This window comes from Cebus imitator, unplaced genomic scaffold (genome assembly GCF_001604975.1).
Source record: "Cebus imitator isolate Cc_AM_T3 unplaced genomic scaffold, Cebus_imitator-1.0 Scaffold13, whole genome shotgun sequence".
Lineage (NCBI taxonomy): Eukaryota > Metazoa > Chordata > Mammalia > Primates > Cebidae > Cebus > Cebus imitator.
The window spans coordinates 7,436,651-7,451,768 of record NW_016107328.1 but is presented as its reverse complement, the minus strand read 5'-3'; positions in this window follow the sequence as shown (position 1 = coordinate 7,451,768).

The window sequence follows — 15,118 nt, the reverse complement described above, 5'->3', positions numbered from 1 at the left end:
CACAGGCAGCACAAAGGCCTCAAGCCCTTAGAAGGAAGAAAGAATGTAGAATTAGTATAGGAAGGCATTAGCAAAATTCTGTAAAGAGCCAAATGTTTTCTACCCTGAAGGCCGAAATTGGCCAGATACATAAAGCAAGTTCTTAACCACCTACAAAGAGATTTAGACTTCCACACAGTAATAGTGGGAGACTTTAACACTCCACTGTCAATATTAGACAGATCAACAAGAAAGAACATTAACAAGAATATCCAGGACTTGAACTCAGATCTGGACCAAGCAAACCTAATAGACACCTACAAAACTCTCCATCCCAAATCCACAGAATATACATTCATCTCAACAGCACATCAAACCTACTCGAAAATTGACCGCATAATTGGAAGTAAATAAATCACTCCTCAGCAAATGCAAAATAACAGAAATCATAACCAACAGTCTCTCAGAACACAGTGCAATCAAATTAGATCTCAGGGTTAAAAAAGTAACTCAGAACCATACAACTTCATGGAAACTGAACAACTGGCTCTTGAATGTTGACTGAATAAACAATGAAATGAAGGCAGACATAAAGATGTTCTTCAAAACCAACGAGAACAAAGACACAACGTACCAGAATATCAGGACACATTTAAAACAGTGTCTAGAGGAACATTTATAGCAATAAATGCCCACATGAGAAGCAAGGAAAGATCTAAAATTGACACCCTATTATCAAAATTGAAAGAGCTAGAAGAGCAAGATCAAAAATCTCAAAAGCAAGCAGAAGACAAGAAATATCTAACATCAGAGTAGAACTGAGGAGACAGAGGCACAAAAAACCCTTCAAAAAATCAATAAATCCAGGAGCTGATTTTTTGAAAAGATCAGCAAAATATACAGACCTACCTAGCCAGATTAATAAAAAAGAAAAGAGAGAAGAATCAAACTGATCCAATAAAAAAACAATAAAGGTGATATCACCACCGATTCCACAGAAATACAAACTACCATCAGAGATTACTACAAACAACTCTACTCACATAAACAAGTAAACCCGGAAAAAATGAATAAATTCCTGGACACTTGCACCCTTCCAAGCCTAAAGCAGGAAGAAGTTGAAACCCTGAATAGACCAATAACAAGGGCTGAAGTTGAGGCAGCAATTAATAACCTACCAGTCAAAGGAGGCCTAGGTCCAGATGGGTTCAGAGCCAAATTCTACCAAACATACAAAGAGGAGCTGGTACCACTCCTTCTGAAACTATTCCAAACAATCCAAAAAGAGGGGAATCCTTCCCAAATCATTTTATGAGACCAACATCATCCTGATACGAAAACCAGGCAGAGACTCAAGAAAAAGGAAAACTTCAGGCCAATATCCCTGATGAACATAGATACAAAAATCTTCAATAAAATACTGGCAAACCAATTGCAACAGCACATCAAAAAGCTTATCCACCACAATCAAGTAGGCTTCATCCCAGGGATGCAAGGCTAGTTTAACATACACAAGTCTAAAAACGTAATCCACCACATAAACCAAAGACAAAAACCATAGGATTATCTCAATAGATGCAGACAAGGCCTTTGACAAAATTCAGCAGCCCTTTATGCTAAAAACTATCAATAAACTAGGTATCGATGGAATGTATCACAAAACAATAAGAGCTATTTACAACAAACCCACAGCCAATATCAGACTGAATAGGCCAAAACTGGAAGCATTCCCTTTGAAATCTGGCACTAGACAAGGATGCCCTCTCTCATCACTCCTATTCAATATAGTGTTGGAAGTTCTAGCCAGAGCATTTAGGCAAAAAAAAAGAAATAAAGCGTTTTCAATTAGGAAAGGAGGAAGTCAAATTGTCTCTATTTGCAGACGACATGATTGTATATTTACAAGATCCCATCTTCTCAGCCCAAAATCTCCTGAAACTGATAAGCAACTTCAGCAAAGTCTCAGGATACAAAATAAATGTGCAGAAATCACAAGCATTCCTATACATAAATAACAGACTTAAAGTGAGCCAAATCAAGGAGGATCTGCCATTCACAATTGCAACAAAGAAAATAAAATACCTATGAATACAACTAACAAAGGACGTGAAGGACCTCTTCAAGGAGAACTACAAACCACTGCTCAAGGGAATAAGAGAGGACACAAACAGATGGAAAAACATCCCATGCTTATGGTTAGGAAGAATCAATACTTTGAAAATAGCCATAGTGCGTGCCCAAAGTAACTTATAGATTCAATGCTATCCCCATCATGCTACCTATGACCTTCTTCAAAGAACTGGAAAAAAACACCTTAAATTTCCTATGGAACCAAAAGAGAGCCTGCATAGCCAAGACAATCCTAAGCACAAAGAACAAAGCTGGAGGCATCACGCTACCTGACTTCAAACTATACTACAAGGCTACAGTAATCAAAACAACATGGTACTGGTACCAAAACAGAGGTATAGACCAATGGAACAGAACAGAGGCCCCAGAGGCAATGCCACACATCTACAATCATCTAATCTTTGACAAACCTGAAAAAAACAAAAAATGGAGAAAGGATTCCCTATTTAATAAATGGTGTTTGGAAAACTGGCTAGCCATGTGAAGAAAGCAGACACTGGACCCCTTCCTGACACCTTACACTAAAATTAACTCCAGATGGATTAAAGACTTAAACATAAGACCTAATACCATAAAAACTGTAGAAGAAAACATAGGCAATACCATTCAGGACATAGGCATGGACAAAGACTTCATGACTAAAACATCAAAAGCATTGGCAACAAAAGCCAAAATAGACAAATGGTATCTATTTAAACTCCAGAGCTTCTGTACGGCAAAAGAGACAATCATTAGAGTGAATTGGCAACCAACAGAATGGGAAAAAACTTTTGCAATCCACCCATCTGACAAAGGGCTAATATCCAGAATCTACAAAGAACGAACATGGATTTACGAGAAAAAAACAAATAAACCCATTCAAAAGTGCACAAAAGACATGTACAGACACTTTTCAAAAAAGACATGTGTGAGGCCAACAAACATATGAAAAAATTCTCATCATCACTGATCATTAGAGAAATGCAAATCAAAACCATATTGAGATACCATCTCATGCCAGTTAGAATGGCAATCATTAAAAAATCTGGAGGCAACAGATGCTGGAGAGGATGTGGAGAAACAGGAACACTTTTACACTGTTGGTGGGAGTGTAAATTAGTTCAACCATTGTGGAAGACAGTGTGGTGATTCCTCAAGGACCTAGACATAGAAATTCCATTTGACCTAGCAATTCCATTGCTGGATATATGTCCAACAGATTATACTTTGTTCTATTATAAAGACATGCACACATGTTCATTGTGGCAATGTTTACAATAGCAAAGACCTGAAATCCACCCAAATGCCCACTGATGATAGACTGGACAAAGAAAATGTGGCACATATACACCATGGAATACTATGCAGCCATAAAAAACGATGAGTTTATGTCCTTTGTAGGGACATGGATGAATCTGGAAACCATCATTCTCAGCAAACTGACACAGGAACAGAAAATTAAACACTACATGTTCTCACTCATAAGTGGATGTTGAACAATGAGAACACATGGACATGGGATGGGGAACATCACACACTGGGGTCTGTTGTGGGGGACTAGAGGAGGGACAGCAGGGGGTAGGGATATTGGGGAGGGATAACATGGGGAGAAATGCCAGATATTGGTGATGGGGGGATGGAGGCTGCAAACCACATTGCCATGTATTTACCTATGCAATAATCCTGCATGTTCTGCACATGTACCCCAGAACTTAAAGTACAATTAAAAAAATATATATATATATATATATATATACACACACACACACAAAGATCATTGGCTCTGATCAAAAAAATTTGAAATCTGCTTTTTGAGCCAATCTTTAATCTGCCATTGAGAAAGAACCATTTTTTCTTTTCATAAATTTTTTTACCTGGGAGCTGAAAGGGAGACTCAGTGTACAAAAAGAAGTCACTGGGCTGAGGAAGATGGAATCTGCTGCTGCCCTACTCATCTTCACCCAGGCAACCTGTACTTGCTGGGGAATCCAAGAGCCCAACAGGGAGATTTTACCACCTGAAAAGGAACAAGTTTTCTCCTTTACCTGAAAGAAGGACTGGGAAAGACTTCTTATTGGCCATCTCCATTGATTTATGGGGAGACTATCTCTGATACAAAGGAAATATTTTTAGTAGTTAATTTCATCTTCTGCATATATATGGTGGTAATCCTAGTACTGGATAAACCTTGATTTTAATAGCAATTATCTCTTGAGCAAGCAGCTCACCATGTTTGAACCTGTTTCTTTAGCTGCCAAATACGGACACAAAGCTGATGTTGTCATTAGAAATATGTAATATAATTTTTTAAAAGACATATTTGCTGATGGAGAGGAGAAGCTCAATAAATGACAGTTCTTTCTGTTTTGCACACCAAGTCTCTGCCCTTGACTGAAGAGGTTACAGATGTATTATTCCAATAGTTAAGCCAATTATTGCCAATGTTGATTAAGCCACTACAGAGAACCCAAGAGTGAACTGGACACTAAGAAAGTAGAATTTAATTTCTGCCTTTAGGGAGTTGGTGGAATATAGTTCAAGTATAATGCAAGATATTTTTTGAAGTAAATGTAGAATTGTATGCTGTAAACATCTAATACTTTAGATTTTAGGAAACAGTGAAGCAAATGGAGCTGAGGTCAGCAGAGAATCCTTCAGGGAGGCAATGCTAGTGCTTAAGTCCTGAAGGGTGAGCACGGTCTGGGTGGGTGGAAAGGTGAAAGAAGACATGCTCATCTTTAACCCACCATTAAATGAGAAGTGACTCACAAAATAACCTGGCCTCACCTCAAAGGATGCCACACTGTTATTCATTTTCTTGGAAGGAAAGCTAAAGTTTCCAAGGCATTTTAAAAAGAGAATTGGATGCTACACCTTTTTATGATTCAACCATTTCCAGATATGATTCCATTTCCATTAAGTGCCCTTTTAAGACTTCTGCTATCATTTTCTGAAGCTCAGGGAAAAGATTCTTTGTGGTTTGATGTTCCTTTTCATTTACTCTGGAGGAAAGCTCACCATGAAAATTTCCATATGTTCATCTTCTCCTGTACATATTTATGTCAACAGTTTCCTTTTTAACAACTTTCAAAATGTATACTCTTTCCTAAAGGTAATTCAGCAGTAACATGATTCATAGATTATGGGGATTATGCAAAGTTGTAGAGGCAGGTGTGACATTTCTACTTGGTAAAAGTCATTGTTCCAGAACATAACAAGGGGCAAGATTTACCCACTGGCTTAAGGTATTCACATTGTTCTATTATGATCTGTGATAAACTTATCACTGCTGAAGCAGGTTATTGGTTTTAGCAAGAGATTGTTACCGTATGTATTTGTGATATAAAATCCATCTTAATGAAAAAACATAGCATATGGGTGAGCAAGGGAAGGAATCAGTAAACGCAAAATCCCAAGATTGTAAGCTATTGATTTCCATACTCCCTCCACCCCCAGTTTCTGTGAAATTGAAATAAGAAGCAAAAATTAAATAACATGAGAATATTTGATGTTGCAAATATCAAGGCAGGAATTTCCTAAAGAACCATTACCGGCTTTTTATAATGAGATAGTCACTACCATTATCCCAAAGAGCACAGTTTAGTTTTGGCATTTACATACGCTGCCTTAATAGTCTGATGTAATTCTAAAAATATGTTTTAATATGTACATGTATGATAGGCTATTTAAGAGACAGTATTTAACAAAAGTATGGTTTGACCATGTTCATACTCCCTAACAGCCATAATCAAATATCTCCTCACTCTGTGTGCTTTTCAAATGAGCCACACACCTGCCTAACCAAGAAGGCTCTTCCAGGGCCGTCCTATGTCTTTATGCCTTTAGACCAAAATAAGTGCATATTAGAAATAGAGCTGGGTGAACACCGGGAGATGAAAAGCTAGACTATGGTCTGCCATTAGAACATCATTATTCCCTCTGCCACCTCTTCATGCTTGAAATGAAGAGGTGGACTAGAAAACCTCTAAGTTTCCTCCATCACTGATTTCTAGCTAAGATTAAGAAGATTCAATGAAAATTAGCATGGACCATCTACTAAGAGCTCTTGATGTGCTCCTAACTGCATGAAGCACTGCCCAAGCATTTTCCTGCTTTCAACTCATAGGGCTATTGGCCAAGATAAATAAGTTGCAAAGTGGAAAGCACGGAACACAGTTCCTGGCACAGAGTTCTCTAAAATTTAAAAGAAAATAAAAGGAAGAGAAAAAGGGGCCCTATTAAGCAGATACTATTATTTTTCCTATTTTATACAAGAGGAAACGGAGGTTGTAGAGAGGTAAAATATTCTTCCCAAGGCCACCCAAGTACCCTGGCATAAAGCCATGACTCAAATTTAGGGCCTTCAAATCCAACATTCAAATCAAATTGGTGTTTATAAATCTGAAAATAAGAGGGTGCATAACCATAGAGCAAAGAAGATAGCCAACTCTTCCTGAACAACAGTATCGGTTGTCAGAAATTTTAAAAGTATTGTGTTTTGGTGATGCAAATGGAAGAAGAACCAAAAGTAATAGCAAGCTGGAACCATTAGAGATGGATTTGGGATTTGAATTTTCAAGATGGATGTGTTCCAGGTTCATGCATTGCTGAGGAGTTAGTTACATTCAATGTTTGTTTCTTATTTTAGTTCACATAACTTTCAAATAAGAAGTATATGAAGGAAAAACTTGGATTTGCTATGTTTATAGTCTTATTAAAACTTTTAATAAAGTGGTTTCCTATCCAAAAAAATGGCCAAGATTCTGATCTCACAAAATACAGGTTTCCTCCTTTGCTTTATTTCTTGACTCATTCATCATTCCATGTATTTATTCAAAAGCACAACTATTAAGGATAGCTTTAGGGATACTCAGAAGAGGAAGGGGGATGTACTGCTGGGGAATTAAAGGAGGTTTTACAAAGAAAATGGAGGTTGAATATGGTATTGATGAAGGAGTAGGAGTTCACTGAATGTCCAAAATGGAAGTGAGTCAGGGTCTGGCATTACAGACAGTGTTCCTGGGATGATTATAGATAACAGAAGATGGCTTTTTTGAGATAATGAAAAGTCCAGGAGGTGGTTGAAGGCTAGGGGGAGAGGATGAGGGCTTCTTGCTCTGTAGGAGTGAGACAGTGGCACTGCGAGATGACAGACAAAGTAAGTTTTGAGCCATACACTAAAGGGCTTGAATTGAACGGATAATTTATATTAGAAAGTAAATAGAAAGGGTTTTTCAAATGAAGGATGGAGTCATTCCACTGGGTTCGGATAAGAGGATTTCAGACTGGTTTCCAAGGTTGTAAGAAAAGGTATTCATTTTATGCTGTAAAATGTTATTCCAATGATAAATTCTCCCACTAGTATATCCACTTTGAAAAACAATGTTATGAATTTTCCTGCCCTGTAATTCAGGAACCATAGAGATTTAGAGCATGCATCTTTGAAGTGTTCCCTACAGTGTGATACTGACCACCCAGCCTGCAGCATCTGCTCCATCTGTGTCCAGTTTCCTGCTCTTGCACCACAATCTGATGCAGCTCTTCTTCTTTCTTGGTGTACATCAAATCCAGAAGAACACCACCTCTGCCCCCTTTTCAGGCTGGCTTTCTCCGTTCTTATTCCTGCTCCCTCTCCTCTTTCCTTCTTTCTTTGTACTCATTTTCCTCCCACCCTCCTTTCTTCCCACTTTCCCTCCCTCCTTTTCTCCCTTCTTTCCTTCCTTTCTATTAAAATTAAGTGAACACAGTTGTCCCTATTTTCCAGATGAGGAAACATAAAGTAATGAAGTGACTTGCCCAGGGTTTCTGATACCTATTCTACCTGCATTCTCCTGAGCTGCCTTCACCCTATATTTTAGAAACGGGTTTTAAAGGCAATAATTAGAAATCAAAAAGAAAACTAAATTTTAGAAAACTGAAAGTTCTAAAAGAACTTACAGTATTTCCCAGTAGGACAAAACCATATGAAAAAAGAAAGTTTCAGATTTCCATATAACATGCCAATTCTCTATGTCACCATATAATTATTATTGATCAGAATATATTAAGTGTTTTGCTACTTTTTAAAATTAAAAACTGTGATTTCCTTGTAATATTGTGATTCATAAGATATTACTGAATTTAAAAAATTTATCACTATATGATAAATACAAGGTTTTCATTTTCTCATATTCTCATTTTATTTCATTTAAATATATGTTTTACATGAATAAGGTCATACTATTTATAAAGTCTTGCTTAATATTTTTATGGTGATATCCACATTGTGAAGTGTTCACATTTATCATATTTAAAACATATATTTTACTATCTAATAAACTTACGGATTTAATTTACCACCTGTTGTTGGATATTAGGTAGGCATAACAGTTTTTGCTCCTAGAGGTGGCACTGTAGTGAAATCTCTTACGTACGCCATTTAGTTTTGCTAAATTATTTTATTAAAATAAATTTCTCACTAGGCTACAAACTTTTTCAAACAGCATTTTTGCCCTGTTTGTTTTTGCAGATCAAATACTCAACTGGGGCACACAATTAGGACTTTTTGAATAAAATAATTAAGTAAAATAATTCCAAGATTCATAATTATTGGGTAAAAGATATGAATAGCTTTTTGGCTTTTAGTATTTGTTACCCTACTTTTTATGTAAAGAGTCCAATGACTCCAATGACTCTTTACATAAACTTTCCAATAACTTTAGCAATATACAAGTTTCATCACAGTAGGACAGTACTATCTGTTACAATTTTTAAAAATTTTATGAATGTCGTTGTTAGTAATAAAAGTTGCTTTAATTTAGAAGCCTCTGATTTCTAAGGAGGTTTAGTTTTTTTCTTTCAACTTTAATGTTTTTGTTTACTAATTTTTCTTTTAAGAAATTGTATCCTTATAAGTGAAAATCCCCTTAAAGTCTTTTTCATTAGCCAACATTTGTGTCTGTGAAGACAAAGGAGAAAGAAAAGAAGGCAGAGGAAGAAGAGAAATTTCAAGCCCAGCTTTTCCACTTCAGGGAGCAGATTTTAAATGTGTTTCATTCAGGGCTGCCATGTTAACTAGACCCAAGGGCATGAAATTTAAAAGCATATCAAGTTTACCTTTTCAAAGGAGATGAGGCTAAATGAAGTTAGGATATTCATGTATATTCAGACCTTTCAAACTTTGCTTGCAGCATCAAATGCCAAAATACCATACAGCACATAAACATCTTTGTTCTACTGAAAATGATATTGCTCAGGTCAAAATGTCTCTATGGCATATTTCTTACTCAGGAAATTGTTCAGGGAATTAATGTGAACTACACTTCCAGGAGCTAAAATGAAGTGCCTTTGCTTTGAAAAAGCACAGAGTTTTCCTTTGTTTATAGCTATTCCTAACTTTACATTTTACTTTAGCGTCTTATGAGGAACTTAAGAGACTGTATTTGGACATGGAAGCTCTTAAATGTTTATCAACTTTGTTATTTATAAGAATGAAACTTTTCTAAGAGGAAAGAAACAAACATGAATTTAGAATGTCCCTTGCCGTAATCACTAGGCACTTTCATTGTGACTTAATCTTCACAACATTTGAGGTATATATTATTGTCACAGAGAGAGATTAACTAAATTGCCCCAGGTCACATGATTATTATATGAAAAGGCTAGACAAACTCTCTCTGACACCAAAGGCTGACACTTTTTCATTGACTGCCATGTTGGACAGTTTTAGCTTCTACGGCAAAATAATCTGAAAATTTGCAAAGATGACTGATTAAAAGCAATAAAATAGGTTACTCAGTAGGATGAACAATGCCATTTTTCTCTGTCTATACTGCATAAACTGTGAAACTGTCCAAAGAAATCCCATTAAATTCCACCCTCAAAATATATTTTTCTGTTCCGCTTACATCATTTTTTGCCAACCATTTTTTTTAAACATTCAACATTATAGAATGTTAAATTAGAAGAGGTTTTAAGAGTCATCTATTTCAACCACCATATTGTAGATATTGCAAAATGATGGTTTACAAACTTGCTCATAGTTACGTATTCTTGTGATAACTGAATTTGAGACTGACAGTAGAAATAATTTATTTGTGTAGTATTTTGAACCACAGAAAATTAAGTTCATAGGCCGGGCGCGGTGGCTCAAGCCTGTAATCCCAGCACTTTGGGAGGCCGAGGCGGGTGGATCACGAGGTCAAGAGATCGAGACCATCCTGGTCAACATGGTGAAACCCCGTCTCTACTAAAAAAAAAAAAAATCAGCTGGGCATGGTGGCGCGTGCCTGTAATCCCAGCTACTCAGGAGGCTAAGGCAGGAGAATTGCCTGAACCCAGGAGGCGGAGGTTGCGGTGAGCCGAGATCGCGCCATTGCACTCCAGCCTGGGTAACATGAGTGAAACTCCGCCTCAAAAAAAAAAAAAAAAAAAAAAAAAAAAAGAAAAGAAAATTAAGTTCATAACTATTTTTCTAATGAGTGAGTGAATAAACAAAAGCATGCTTATTTTCCCGGTTTCTTTCTTTTGTTCTTTTAAGCTGTCTACTCCCAGAAGTGGAAAAATTGGAACAGGACTGTGGTGCCAGGGACATACTTAGATATTTTTTGAGGCAGCAGACACTGTCACTTTAACCTACTCAAGGAAAAATGCCCTTTTTGTAATTTTGCTTTTTTCTCGTCCTGATGGGATATTAAAAGAAACAGTGCAAAGTGCAAAAATCTTTCTCCTGTTCAACATGAAGGCTTTATTATAGAAATCTGACTTAGGTACAGTCATTTCCATAAGAACCTGTGGGAGTCATTGCCTTCAAATCTCCTTGTGTAGAATAACTATAGTTCTGAGCAATTGACTTACTTTTACCTAATAAGAGTTATGATTTTCACACTTAAATTATTTGCATATTTATGTTGACTGCTGGGAAACTCAGACTCAGAGATACCTGCTTTTTTGAAATGTTTAAAACCATAAGACATATATGTTTATGAATCATACATCTGGTTCCAGAATTTATTTTTTCTACCCTCATTTCCTTTTTTGACCTTGTTCATTTCTCCTTAGCTTAATTTATTCATTTACTTTTAATATTATGTTACTATAGACATTTTATAAGACGCTTCAAGTTCTTTCTGAAATGAATTGGGATTTTAAAAAATAAATATGTATTCACAAAATTTAAATAAATATATATATATTCATAAAATTTGAATAAATCAGTAATCACAGTAAAATACTGATTATCCCCCCTTTGAAGAATGCAAAAGTTTGACAATTTTTTTCTGGGCTTCTTTGTTGATTTTCCAGTTGGGGAGAGAGGATTCTCACTCAACAGGGTTTCATTTCAGGCCTGCTGTCAGGAGTCTGAATTTATTTTATCTTCCCTTTAACTGAAATAAGTCTCCTTTCAATCTGAATTGCCAATGCCTAAGAGGACTACTTTAAAGAGTTGGCAGTAAAGGATGAAATTCCACACAGTTTTCATGTTTTTTGTTTGTTTGCTTGTTTGTTTGTTTGCTTTTCGTTTTTTGTTGTTGTTGCTGGGATTTCCCTCTCCCACCCCTGTATCTTGCTAATGATTTGGGAGGTTAATCTGGCTCCTGGGAGTTTGTCTTTCTTCTTTGCCTGTGGAGTGACAGATTTGGTCTAAAGGAGGAAAAATGGCACAAAAATACATCAGGCATCTCACATCGCTAAACTCAGGTCATGAACATCAATATACTAGCAGAGTCTGTTTTCTTATTTAAATCTTTAACAAGAAGAAGATAACGATGATACTTAACAATGACATAAAAGGCCTTTCCCAGTTAAATTGTGAGATAATGATGGCTGAGCATTTTTTTCTGCTGTGAATTGATGGGTGTTGGGGCAGGGAAAATCCTTACACAGCCTATGACACCATGATTATCTACCCCAATTTGAGGCTTCTTACAAAAGCTAAGTAAGCAGAACATTGTTCCAAAACCTGAGGTTATTCCAGCTCATTCTGTTATTCTTGGACAGGGAGCCATATACCATGAGCTTTGGACTATGCATAGAATTATATAATAAATTTCTACTGTATTCAGAGTGTTTCAGAAATCCCTTTTGTTTGCAGATGACTTTTGGTAATTTATTTTTTGTTTCTGATTGTGTGTATGTATATTTATGTGTGTGCATGTATCTCCCATATATACATATACATGTACCTGAAATATATATAATTTTTTCTGAATTTATATGTAGGTATCTCACATTAACATATATAAGAAATGTGCTATGCATTCATATACATTATAGATATCCTCTGGAAAGCATATTCCTCGGTATTAGGCACTGTAGTATCTAGATATGGGATAACTGAAAAAAATAATCTCTCCTTCCTCAAGGAGCTCCCAGAGAGTGGAGGAAATGGGCAATAATGGTTCAGTGACAAAATGCTGGAATACAGGCAGAAAGGAAAAAGGCCAGTTATAAGGCTGTAAGGGGAGGAACCTCAGGAATTAAAAGATGAGATAGGTTCAGGAAGGGTCTTAAAAGGCTAGGTTACCTTTCATCAGGCATATGTAGATAAGTAGGAGTTTGATTGTCTGCCTCATATTCTGCCTATTTTTAAAGAGTGGAAATTTGCCAGTTATTTTTTTAAAAAGTGAAAAGTAGTCTGGGCTGAGTGAGCAATCTATACAGAAGCACAGAGGCTTGACAATATACAGCAAGTTTGAGGAGCTATGAAAAATTCACTGTAACTTCTACATCATTAAATAGTAGGGCCTGAGGTCATAAGAGAAAACAGAACATTGTGGTTTTTGGTAAAAGTTTCTTCTAGGTGACTGGGAGACTTCAAATAGGAGATATACATAATGAGATCCCCATTTTTCAGAGATTCCTCCAAAGGTGCAATTGGGCTACCATCAACTCACAGCATTAACCAACACGTTGATGTTGGGTGTCTAAATTAGAGCTGCTGTCATAGTCAGTGACAAAGGTAACACTGTACAACCCAATCAACCAGTTTCATAAAAAATTACTGCTGAATATGCTAACCATTACTTGAATGTGTCTCTGAGACACCTTAATTATCCCAGGCTACACTCTTACAAGCGATGAGTGAGCATGCCCATGGTTCTTTTCCTTCCCTGGTAGATAAGGGGACATTTAGTCTCCTAATACGGAATTAGTCTAGAATAAGCTAACTAACCCCTATTATGTGCTGAAATTATCCACAGAATCAGAAATCTTCCCAGGAAAATGATAATGAGATCTAACAGTCGAGTACCTCTTATTGCAAATGGGTGAGTTGAGTCCTAGATGTGTTAGGAGTACGTCTGATTGCGCAATAATACATACTTAAACCAATCTCTCTCTCTCTGTCTCTGTCTCTCATTTGCATAGCTTCTACTCATCTTCTATTTATGTGTGAAAGCAATAAAACCACATTTTAAAAAAGGAAAATGAAGGAAAGAAATAGCATTCAGATTCTATCACTCTAGCACAATTATTATCATGCTTATGTATTACTCGCAGTCCCTTTTCTACATGCGTTTATTTCTAGTTGAAATTAGCATATAAATAATTGTATGCCCCTTTCATTTTAACACTATATCTCAGGCATTTTCTACGTGGTTCCTTAGACCGAAGACCATTATTGTAAGAGTTGTTTGATATCCCTTTGATGAGAAGATCATCAATTATTTATTCACTAAATTATTATTGAACAATTATTTTTTTCTACTTTTCATATTTTATCATAAAAAACTTTATGATAAAAAACTTTGCAAATACTTTTGCCATAAACACATTTTTTGGCAGATTTCTTCAAACAAGGTTTCTAAAGTAAAAGAGATGTGGTTTGAGTCTGGAACATAAAAAGTGTCTGTTTTTACCTCTCTAAAGCAAAGTATAGAACAATGTATTATCTCTTGAAAATTAATAATAAAATATTTTCCAGAAGCATTGCAGCAATTCCTAGAGAGCTAGGAATCCTTGTTGTCATTAGATTCCTGAAGAGCTAGAAATCTTTGTTGTTGTTACTATATTAATTTTAATATTATTATTATTGTGACTAAGATGTAGTAATATATGCCATTATTTACATTGATTTCCTTTAGACTTCAAGATAATTGACCAAAATACCAAAAGATATTCAACAAACAAGTATGTTATGAAGATCTCTTTTGTGCCAGGCACAGTTCTAAAGCCTCTCCTTAGTACAACAACCCTGTTATCATTTATAGGGTAATTTAAAAATTCTGTTCAATGAAGGTGTGTGCTTTCAGTGGATTCACCCTTTGGTCAACAGGCTGTTAACGAAAGGTTCCCATGTGACAAGCACTAAGACAGGGACCAGGGCCACAGTAGTGAGTAGTGGTTTTATTGAGATTCAGTGTGACTCATAACTGAAATTGGTTTTAGTCCTATAGCTCTTTATTGTTTTTAGTTCTTCTTCATGATGTAAAAATAGATATTTCTCAATACAATATTTCCAAGTATAATTAATTATGATATGGAAGCTGCATAGTACAAAAACATCATTATTAAAATTTGGAGTAAAATACTTGCTTCATTTTTTATGTTTGTTCTGTTTGACCTTGGGAAACTACTTCCCATCTCCTAGTCTATCTAAAATACGGGAGTTGAACACCACCTCTGACAATTGTGGGAAAACAACATGAGGATAATTAAAGTACTTCGCAAAATTTGAAGTTCTATAAGTAGATGTTATTATTTTTATTATTATTCATATATGTTTGTGATAGATAAATTGAGAGATAATGTTTTAATACTAACATGATACTAACTTACGGATCTGTAAAAGTGGCCACCTCTCCTGGTACAGTGGAGAATGAAGAGTCTGCTGTTTTGAGTTGTATACCTGGTCTAGAATCTAGCCTCTCCCAACTAATATGTGGTTTTTAACTTCAGACTTTAGATATATAAGCATAGGCTGGGCACAGTGGCTCACACCTGTAATCCCAACACTTTGGGAGGCTGAGGTGGGTCATCACCTCAGGTCAGGAGTTCAAGGCCAGCCTGGCCTGCATTGTGAAACCTTGTCTTTACTAAAGATGCAAAAAAA